We start from the raw sequence: 12,019 nt of genomic DNA, 5'->3' as shown, positions 1-12,019 counted from the left end.
ATAGATTAATTTATTGACAAACAATAGTTATTATAAAGGAGTAGCAGAATTCCTGAAATGGAGTCTTGTATCACACTCCAGGAATAAATTAAGACATTAACAGTACTTACAGAATTCTTGCTAGAACACAAAACTTATATTTGCTATGGTTCAGTTACTTCTATAATTAAAAAGAAACCTGTTTTCTGAAGCTCTGTGAGGAAACTATCTTACATAAATATTTAGTTTAGGTACCTAGGATCTTATCCCATAGCCCTAATGAAATTCCTCACCTCTAGAAACTGGAAACACCATCTGTTTGTGACTGTTCATTGAACTAAATAAGGACATATGCTGAAATGCACCTAAATCAAAATTTATAGAGTACAATGTGTTGAATTCTGAAAAGGAAGGATTTGGGGGTTTGTGTTGTTATTTTAAAGACAGATACAGTTTGCTATGCTGAACTGGACCTAAAATATGTGAAAGCTATTTTCTAGTCAGCTTCTGTGGCAAGCAAAGAACTGATGCAAATGGAAACTGTCTAGTTCTCCCTTCATTTTCAGTCATAAATTTTTCATCTTGGTTGAATATTTTGTACAGTTGATTTTTTAAATGGATTTTCCTGTTTTGTGTACAAAATCCTAATTTAATCTTGCTTAAAAACCAATGACTCTTGTTGGGTCCAACAATACACAAATCATTAACTGTTTCAAAAATATTTTCTACCTCTTGATTGCATCATTTTGTACTGTCACAAAAATCTTAGATGTGACTTTTTGGCATTTGGTAGAACTGCTCACATAATTTTCAGGAATACCAGCTTCTTCCAGACCTTACTCTTCCTGTTCAGTTCTCCATCCCAGTTCTTGGATTCTGCTGTACTTCTTGTAGCTCAGACTGATTCCATAGGCAAAGTTCCACTACATTTCCCAGAACATGGCATTTTAAAAGAACAACTCTTGCCAGTTGCATGGGTATCTCACCAAGCGACCAGTGAAAACAAGCTGAACTGTTTCCTTTTAGCATCATCTCAAATTCTTAACTAAGGTGCTTCTGGTTTCCTGAAAGCAGAGACTAATTTTGTCGTTACTGAAACAGAAGGACAATATTAGGTAATATATCAGGTATTTCTCATCTTTATTACTGATTTTCTCTCTCTCATTTTAATAGTATATAATGTTAATCAGCATTATAATATCAATCATAGTACTGTAGTATCTTTCTTTTCACTCCTTTTAGTGCACAGCTCTTCTTCAATAAACACTGTGCAGCCTGTTAAGTCTGTTTATATGACACTGAATTGTGTGCCTTAGGATACAGTAAAATAATCACCTAAAATCTGTATCCATGAAGTAACGATTGAAAAGTGGTGTTAGTGAGTCACTCTGAGCAGTATGATTTTACTTCATTAAAAGCAAGAAAATCGCTCTTACTCCACTTAGGTGATCCACTTAAAATCATCTTCTCTTCGAGGTTACTGAGGTCATTTCAATAGCTTTGCAGATTGTATAACTCCAGTTCAGTTGGGCTAACCTCCTTGTAATCACAGTGTGAAAAGGGCAGCTCAGGGCAGGATGATTCGGTCTGGGCAGAGCGAGTGTTTTCACACCATGGCATGACTGAAGCATCATCCAGTTCCAACGTTTCTAACAGGCCATCATATTCCTCAGCAAGGAAGGGAAGCTGCAGTGCAGTGTCACCCACCTAGAAATTAGAGAAATCCATAAACGTACAGATATTTATAAACCATAAGTAAATTGCCACACGTCATTTCAAGACAGGCACGGATGGTTCCAGTTGAAAAATGCAGCTTTACATTAAAGCAGAACCCCCAGGCTTTTCTGCATATCATAAATAGGGATTTTAATTGTCCAATTAACATTTTCTTTTTTAGCAATACATCATGATTTCCAGCATTAACAGCAGCACTGCAGCTCATGTTTCTCTGACAACTCTGCCTAATCTGCTTATTACATGTTTTTTAAAGGCTTGGTTTCATGCTTCCCTCTTAGCATATATAGTCGCCAGCAAAAAAGTGGGTGTAAAGCTCTCTCACAACAGACTGATAACATTTTACACACACACATTATCCAGATGTATATCACTACAAAGCAGCAGAGCATAAGGATTTTATGCTTTGGAACAATATTGGTAGATTTTGAGCTAACTGTTACAGGAAGCTATTAGGAGCTCATAAACAATTAACAACGGGACACTCATGTTTCTGCTGATTTAGCAGAAGGCAACAATTTGCTGGTGATTCAATGCTTGTCTCCTAACAGAAACACATAATTTGCTAATCCATTTCAGTCCCTGCCTAGTGATCCTAAAGGATAATGTTAACATTCTTCACCTGTCTCAGCACACAGAATAGATATAATGAGAGTACAAATATACACTGATAAGAATGTAGGTATACCCATCAGCATTAAGTGAGGATGGAGATCTCAGTACAAATAAAGCAGCACCAACTGCAACATCCACTCTGAATTAGACTTTAGGAGTGACAGAACTAAGACTGCTTTTCTCCTGTTGCAGAAATGTGCTTTTGTTGCTGGTCAAGAAGACAGATCTTTCCTACTGACAGCTGAACTTATTTTAATTAAATCCAAGAAAGACCATAAGGGAGGAAACTGTTTTAACAATTTTTGCCCAAATCAAGTAACACTAGCTTTAGGATCAGTATTTTCTGCAGTTATATTGCTGCTGCCTACAGTCTCTTCACCCCAGCTTGTATGATCAGTAGTTGTTTGTTGGGTTCTTCAGCTGTATTTTGATGCATGCAAAAGTCACAGAAGAACTGTGACTTTTGCATGCAGTAGCCCCTGCACTTTGGATCTGCTCTCAGAGTTCATAAATACAATTTTTCACAGAAAAGATAAAACATTCAAATGAAACATTAGTCCTGGCCAAGGACAAAGGAGGGCATTTAGTGAGTCTTGACATAAAGTTCTGTTGTTCAAATAGTCACAGTGGTAGTGGTAGTTCCTCTCCCATTAAGTGTGATTCCCCATTGTCCTTTCAATGTTATTTTTGCAAGATTTCACGGTTCTGTTTCACTTGCAGGTTCCCGCAATCCCTGAAGTTCATTATCCTTCACTACTGGTCAAAGAAAGAAACAACCTGGGAACAAAATATATACTGGATTTCAAGGAGGTAGCTATTTGTAGTGATATTTCAATTCATTTATTTTCCTTGGTGCTTTTAAAACTACCCCTTCTGAGCTCTGCCCATTCAAAGTGCAAGTGCAGTACAATTTAGTCGACTTGAACTGGCCCAGAAAAATAGCTGCCTCAACAGAGCTGAGTTTATTTCTTTCATTGCTTGTGGCAACATGTACAGCTTTAATTTTTGCCAAACTAAAAGCAAAATCCCTCAAATTTATGTGGTATACTTATGCCCCATGCTCCAAACAGTGGAGAGCAAAGTCTTAGATTATACTTACTGCGTGCTGAATTTAAAAAATGAATGTTAAAGGAGATTCCTGCATGTGGAAGACATCTTGGTCTCTGATTAGGGCTGGGCAAAAATTACTCTAAGCACATTTGACTTATGTCTAAGATTGTGTAACGCTTTTTGGTATTGAATAAAATTGTTCTTGCTAGTCAGAGGTACAAAGTAAGCTTTATGAAGACACTAACCAGCCATATGTCCAAGGAGTTTGGTCATTCCCCAGGCACATTCCTTTCTGTCAAATGATAAGAGAAGTATATTAAGTTTGATAGAAAAGAAGGGGAAAAAGTCTTTATTTAAATATGACGGTCTATAACATCTGGATTAAGAGTTTCAAACCATCCACTTGGTTTCACAGTGAAAATTAAAATGCTTTGACTCGTCTTTACTGGGAAAAACAAACAAACAAACAAACACAATAAAACACATTAAGCAGAATAGTAAAGGATTTTCCTTTGTGTTTCCCTACAGTCTTTAGGTTTTTATAAGTGAAAATTTTACTTTGTGTGAAAGAGAGCACCAAAGCCACAGTTAGTTGAAATCAGGACCACTAAATCAGTACTACTTCCTTGTAGCAAACCAGACCCCCACAGCAAAGGGGAGCAAAGCATGGGAACTAGAAAGGAAAAATAACTTCTATTTCAACTCACTTGCCCTTGGAAAGACAGACCCAGCACATGGTCTTATCAGCCTCTCCAAAACCTGGCAAACTCTGAGCAGCATCTGATGACTACAATGCTGCTTTTAGCTGCCCTTTTAGTCATGGGTTCACAGCAGGGAAACAAGACATGCCACAGCCTTAATCAGCTAAGTCACACATCCTAGGAAAACACCCACACACAAAGGTCAGAAAAAGACTTCTAAGAGGAGGGTAGAAAAGAAAATGAGATAGGAAGGAGGTGATGGTGAAACTCAACTGTTGTGTATTACATAGATTCCGTTTGGTGCCATGGATTTAGCCTAACTCAGGGAATGACAACACCCTTCAGTCTCTCCTCAGAGGAGGTGGGCAGAAGATCTGTCAGGATTAGATGACAACTGTCCATCAGCCTCATCTGTCCCTTCCCTTCACTTCAGTATCTGTAGGCCCAAAGAAGCAATGATGGGGGAAAGACAGTGGATTTACTTACGATGTTTAATTGTCTTAGAAAGGTCAGTCACTGATGTCTTTTTGTTTGTTTTTACACAATGGAGTATTTTACGTATTCTGCTCCCTATTATTAAAAAGAAGAAAAAAGACGTAATCAGACATGGCAAAAGGAAGCAGATCATTGGAATTGTACTAAAGGAAACACAAGCCAAGATAATTATGGCATTTCCTTAAACCCTGCAACACTCAGTAACTGCCTTTTTCAAAGTACAAAAGCCTGTTTTTCTCAGTTTTCTTAGATTATCAGGTTTGCCCTTGAGCACACAGAAGTCACTACTTTAAAGTCCAATTGGATTTGCCTTTGATTTGTTCTTGATCCCACAGAATCTTGACATAATAAAGATTAGATCTAGAGATAATAAAGATTTTCAGCCATCCCAGTATTATTGCCAGTCGCACCTTCCTTAGTATTTTGCTGAGATTTATTTGTATCTATCAGCTTCCTTCAGGATATTAATTCATGTAATAGAAACTGCATTGCAAATTTTAAAAAGTAGTTATCCATCCGAAATATCTAATAATTTTTTACTATTAATTCTTCTTAGTATGCTAAAACAATCCTTTTAAGTATACATAATTTAGGTTATTATTACTAAGGGTTCTGCAGAATGCATATTAGAATTCTGTTTGCACACACAGGGCCTATTACTACGACTCTTGCTCTTCTGGGTGGCTTTGTTATGATAAGAATGCAAAAATAAGACGTTTTAATGTGACAAATCAAAAGATATGTGAACAAGTCTTTGACTCATGTGCAACTGAAAGTATACAAGGATCAATTCATGTGCAGAAACAAAATGGCCCAGCAATTGAACAGGTGTCAAGAATAGACAAGACATTTGACTTTACAAAAACTATATAAATACATGAGTCCCATCTTTTTGATCAGAATATGAATCACACAAACTACATACTCCTGAAAAAGCCCTCTCTCACTACATTTAGTGGAATACATCCAATGTAGATTTCTCAGGGAAGCTGTGCTCCCATCTGTGGTGACATTAGCAGCAAAAAAAATCTCTTTATATGCTTGCTACCCATTTTCTAAAGTGAAACAGACATCACTCCACGAGGGGAAAAGGCAACGCAACAGGCACAAGCAGGTACGGAGCAGCAGGTTACGTCTGTGGGATGAGGGGCTGTGCCCTGTGGGGAAATGAAGCAACAGGGTCTGATCTGGGCTGCTTGGAGCCACTGACCAGGCGCAGCACACCTGCCAGGTCTGTCTCTCAGCGTGGCAGCAAGGAGTTCCTGCAAGTGCCTTCACAGAGCTCCTTCCTGTTGCAGACATCTTTTAAGAAAAATCCTTTCTTTAGGATTTTTCCTCCTGAGAAGCTGAGAGGCCTCAAGAACAAAATGTGAACAATGGTTATCTGCTGCTGTGGAATGCAGGAGATGGATCTTTGATTGGCCCATGTTAGGTGTTTGTAATTAATGGCCAATAACAGCCCAGCTGGCTCAGACACAGAACCCGAGCCACAAACCTTTGTTATCATTCTTTGCTATTCTATTCTTAGCTAGCCTTCTGATGAAACTTTTTCTTCTATTCTTTTAGTATAGTTTTAATGTAATATATATCATAAAATAATAAATCAAGCCTTCTGAAACATGAAGTCAGATCCTCATCTCTTCCCTCACCCAAGAACCTTTGTGAAACACCATCACACCTTCCCACAGAGAATTCTACAGTGACAAGGAAAGCAGTTCTAGCCCTGGATACTCAGTACACCTGGGACTTGTTTCCTCATGCCATGCCATTCAGTGCTTGGACTGCAAAATTTGGTTAATTTAGGTAATTTAACTACACATTCAGTGTAAGTTAGAAGCACGTAGGTGCACATGACTGTAACAGAGCCATCACCACTGAAGACAAGCAATGCCATAAGGGAAACAGCTAGTACAGGAGCATCCATGAGAACATTGTTGCATAAGCACACTTAATCCCATTTTAACAAACAAGACTTTCATCACAAGATGAGAACTTCAAAAACTTCCACTGTCATGGGAGGAAGACCAAGAGACCCAAGAGGATATCAGCAATGCATTACTGATCAAAGATCAACGCAAAACACAGTTTATATAGGTGATACAATTATGTAATGCTTAATGACCAAGCCAGGAGGAAGTTCCTTGCCCCAACAAACTCTAATGATTGTTCTTAGTGTGTGCAACATAAGAAGCAACAGTAGAGCCTGGTGCTAAGAGCAGTTTTTGAAGCAAGAGGTATTTGACAGCAGGAAAATTTGAAAGCGTGACTCGTTCGACAATGGAGCTGTGCCAGAGGAGGAGCAGTAGGCCCAGAGAGACACCAAAACAGCAGGACAGATAAAAGTGAGTAAAAAAAAGGTTTGATAATTTCAAAGGGTGAGGAAATTGCAGAAGCTTAGATCTGAACACATATTTTGCTTGCAGGATGAGTTTCATTGTACAGATGGTTAATATTTCATCTCAAAGTAAAGGCCATTACACTGTATGTGCTGGCTTCTGCTCAACAAATACATTCTGTTTCTTTCCTACCCCCATGAATTTCCCATTGTTATTTAATAAGAATTTTAAGACATTGGAGCTTACATAGTCCCAGCCACAGATCCAAAAGTTATGGCTGAAATGTAGCTCCAAGCTGTTCTCTGGCCCTTCTCCACCCAGGGAGAACTCTGGCTAAATACAGAGCTATAAAATTTCCTTTAGGTGACCAGAAGGCTTTTATATTTGTGTGCCTCCTGACTGATAATCTTCTCCAGACACTCATACATGTATTTAGGGATGGCAGTAGACATAAAAACAAAGAGCTGAAATCTGAAAGTCTGCTATGCAACTGACCGAATGTTTCCTTTTCAGTTTGGTATTTGCTTTCCCTTTCAGAGTTACATAAAACAACCTTATAGGTTTGATTCCATTTCGTTGTCAGCTCTAGTGGATATTTTTAGTACAAAAATTTCAACACTATCTTGAAACAGTGTTAAGCTAAGGACAGACATGGACATACAGTGACATGGACAAATGTAACTTGACTCTACTTTTCTAAACAATAGAGATACTGAAACTGAAGTTAATCTCTCATGTTGTAGCTGTTTTCAAAGTAAAACTGCCAAGAGGAAAGGAATACAGTAAACATATTTGAATACACAAACACTGTAGCGAAGATAACAGATAATAAGTTTCTTGAAAGATTTTAAGAAATGCAGATGTGGAAAATTGTCATCTCCTAAATCATCTCCTTATCCGTGACTACTTCTGTGTTTGTCTCAAGTAGCAGTCACCTTCTTCTCATATCTACATGCAATTTTTAACTTTTGGTAAAAGAAAATATGTTATTTCAGGCCAAGCCTATAACAGACACAGAAAAGAATCACAATAAGTACACTAATACTATCTAGACCTCTGGTAAGCTTTACAAGATGCTGGAACCCAGACAGGTACATCCTGTGTAACAGTGACGCCTGCACAAACATTTGAATTTCTGATAAAATTTAAGCAACGTGAAAAAAACCCAAACCTTAGCTCTCCACTGCCCTTCACAGTCATCTGAGCCAAAGCAGCACTCTGAGAACAAGCTGCAGGAGATAAAGAGATCCTTTCTTTTTAAGAGCTCCCCACAATTATGTGAATGACAACAGTTTTTGTTTGTAGCCTGAGAATGGATGAAGACTGATAGAGGAAATCTTAATCTCTAAGGAGATTACTCTTCTTTTGTTTTAATGGAAAAAAATTAGTCCTGTTAAAAGAAACCTTTCAATGCAAAGCAGACTTACTTCCTTCAGTAATATTATTCAGTATTTAAATAACCAGTTTAACAAGAACAAAAAGACCTAATTTCAGAACTGGATATCAGGTGGACACGCAATTAACAGCCCAAAGAGAATTACAGTCTGAGTCTATTTAAAAGACTGTTGTGAATACAATGTTTGACTGTCCTGTTTCTTTTTTATTTGGACTTATTAATAGCCCCTATCCCAGTGATTCTATCTAGGTAAAGGGACTATCAAAGTGTTCCTTTCCATTTTCAAAAAGTATTTTCTAGTATTGTCACTCTGAAGCTTCATATACCCATGTAAAATTTTTGCTTACCTATCTTTAGTATTTTTATACCAATTGCTGTTTCAGATTGCCTGTTTTGTTCTCGCACTCAATATATCATTATCCAAAATTTGATTCTACCACAAAGGCCATTGGTTTTTATTTTTTATGACCTTTAGTTTTGTTTCTGAATTGTCAGTGGTACACATATATGTATCACCACATGCTAAAAAATTGGTTGTTATACTCAGTATATAATAAAAATTGCATCTAGTTGAACAGGTATTTTTAGTGACTTGTTTCAAAATTATATTAGATATCATTTTGATTAGAAAAACTAACTTGTCACATATTGAAGCAAGAACTATGTTTGTCTGAAATTGAGAAGGTGGCTGGCTATATATCCTATTTTCATATTAAATCCTGTCTAGTTAGCCTTCAGAGTAATTTTCCTAAATTTGAAGGGCTATATGAGAAAGGAATGCCAAGCTTCCCAGACAGAATATTCAGCACTTTTAGTCAAACTATCATGTTTGACTTTTACAAGATTTTTTGCTAATTACAGGCCAAAGTGAGGGTTCTTTGTTTGATTTACTGTTAGCCAGTTTAAATATATAATACTTTAGAGACAGACTTGAACAGCAATGATGCCTAGTCTTCAAAATTTGTTAAAGACAACACAATTATAGACATGCACTCACCAAGACAGAACTTGATTTGTTTGGATTTTATGCCCTGTCTTTGACTTTCCAACCACTGATGAATAAATGCATAGTGGGAAGCTCCTGCAAATCTAAATTCTTAAGGAAAAATCTCATTGCTTTAGTTCTCAAAAGCTAACTTTAGCATATTGAGTTTTGCCTCCTAGAAAACTTAAGTGAAGCCTTCTTATAATTCCATTAATCTAAGTGTTTCTCCTCTTATATCTATAAATATTATTCAGAGGTCTCAGTGTGTCAGTGAACAGATTCTGATGACTAAGCCAGCAAGAAATGCCTGTAGTGTTTTTCCTGATCTTGTCTTTCTAACAGGGCACAAGTCAGCAAGAATATATTAAAGAATGGCATTGCAAAATTCAGGAGAAGAAAATTATAGCCAGAGGTTTCCCCCTGTGTCATTGTCTGCAAGCACATAAGAAGAATCATACTATCCATAGATAATAGGTATTTCTGAAACAAAGTCAAGCACCAGCTTAAGACAGATATTTTAACCTCACAGCCTACATGGCTTTCTAAGAAAGATGCAATTTAAATCAGAGGTAAAGGTATTATGCTGAATTAACTGATAAGGTACCCTAATCATATTCTGTAAAAGTGATTAGAGTAACTGATGATTTTAATGGTCTCTTCTGATCTTAAAAACCATGAAGGCCTTGTCTGCTTTTTTTTTCTGAAGTTGATCAAGAGTTCAGTGCCTCCTGATATTTTTGGGAGAAGTCCTAAGATAATACAGATATTGCACAGATTATCAAAATTTAGAACATTCCCTAAAACTTTTGGGAAAACGTAAATATTGCAAAGCTAGCCATACAGAAAATTTAGGTAAGAGGATGAAGTTATTAACAAGATTTTTCATGCACAGCGTTTGTCTAGTCTCACTGCACTTGCTGTTTTGCTAACTCTTAGTGCGTCCATCAGGCTGCCAATGCTCATGTAAACTTGTTTTGCAGCAGTTCAGTTTTTAGCTTTGCAGCTTGGGGGGGCTGGGAATGCTTCTCTATTTATTCTCCTCTACAAACCACAGAGCCCCTTCCAGCACATAGAAACTATTAGAGTGATGAATTATCCATTCCCTCTGCTCCCAGATGTAACCATCTCAGTTACTCATACAACTAAATATTTGTTGTCATCTCACATTTGTAAGTCTTCTAGCGTGGCCAAAGTAGGAAAGCAGCAACACATAAATCAAAAGTTTTAATTTTCCATTCCATATGCCACAGTCTGCTAGAAGATCCAAAACAGACTGAAGTAGCTGTAAAGAAACACAGACCTTACAGCCCTGTGTACAAGACAGCAAATGTAGTCTTTTACCAGATCAGTTAATGTTGTGTAGGCCTTTTATAACAATTATTTGCTTAGAAATTTTAGTGTCTCAATTTTATTGTGCTGAATGGAAGAGCAGTTCAGCTGCTGTTCTGAATCTCTCTCCAAGTAAGTATTTTTCTTTCCATAGCCCATACAGGGAGCTGAGCACAGCTACATTGCTAAATTGGGTGCCCGTAGGCTGCGTGACTGCCCTGTGCTGAGCACAGCACACACTGCCATCCACAGCCAAGGCAGCTTTTTGCCATTTGAAGCAGACAGCAGAGCACACTCTCCCAGCAGGCCTCTCTCATGCACTGGCAGAGTTTAATTCAGCAGGAACCTGTGTGCACTACATGCATCTGCCAGAAAGTGCTCTATAGCTTTTGCCCTACATGGCCAGCTGGGAGCCCTGGGAAACTTCATCTCTCAGGATAATACAAGGTCCAGGTGCAGCAGTAGGCTTAGAGACCTTCAAAGCAAGGTGCCTTACTTACCTATTTTTCCTAAGACACAGTTCCAGGAGAATGGAGAATGTCTGGGATAATGTCACTGTGCTGTAAAATCACTCCTCCCCCAGCTCTCACCTCTGCCAGCAGCACACGATGACGTACGAGGGGAAGCTTCAGGCTGGAGAAGAAAGAGCTCAGACCAGACAGCAGCATGAAGAAAGTGAAAATACAGGAAAGGGGATAATAGTATTTAGGACCAAGGATTAATATTTTACAAGAGATCTGTTTTGCTGGGCTGCACTTTCAGCAGTAGACCTGTGAGCAGTTGTAGAGCTCCACTCTAGGCTCTGTCTCTATTCCAATTTCAGCCCCACCGTTTTCCCTTGATTCATTTCTGTGGTGAGGAAATCCCTAAAAAGGAAATAATCTATGCTTCAGGCAGCCCCTGGATGAGAGCAGGATGATGGGGTGTAGGGCATGGGGATCAGTCTGGATACAGCCCCTCCATCGACTCTCTCTTCCCCTGAGCCTGCCTTCAGCCTGTCCTCCTCAGTGTCTCTGGGTATGACAAGTATGTCCATACTCTTTGCATGACCCATGGAGTAAGTACACAAACCCACTGAGAATCATCCTTTCAGCCCTCAAAACAATGCAGAACAGCAGCAGATGCTGCTTGGGGAAGGGATTCCTCTAGCCACAGCCCACACATTCTTCACTGCCCAGGAGAATTTAGGCCCAAGATGGAACTCCCTGTCTGTTTAACCTCTGCCTCCCCCTCCAAGAATTTCCTTCCTTCCTTCCTTCCCACACAGTAAGTAAGCTTGATGGACTCTTTCTGCCCTATGCCAAAAGGACGCTTTTTTTTCTTTTCTAATGAACAAATTAAAATGTTGATGACCTGGACTTTCATGAGAGATTTAGTTCTTTTGCCCTTTTATTTGGGT

This window comes from Melospiza georgiana, chromosome 3 (assembly GCF_028018845.1).
Source record: "Melospiza georgiana isolate bMelGeo1 chromosome 3, bMelGeo1.pri, whole genome shotgun sequence".
In the NCBI taxonomy this organism is placed as follows: domain Eukaryota; kingdom Metazoa; phylum Chordata; class Aves; order Passeriformes; family Passerellidae; genus Melospiza; species Melospiza georgiana.
This window is presented reverse-complemented; position numbering follows the sequence as displayed.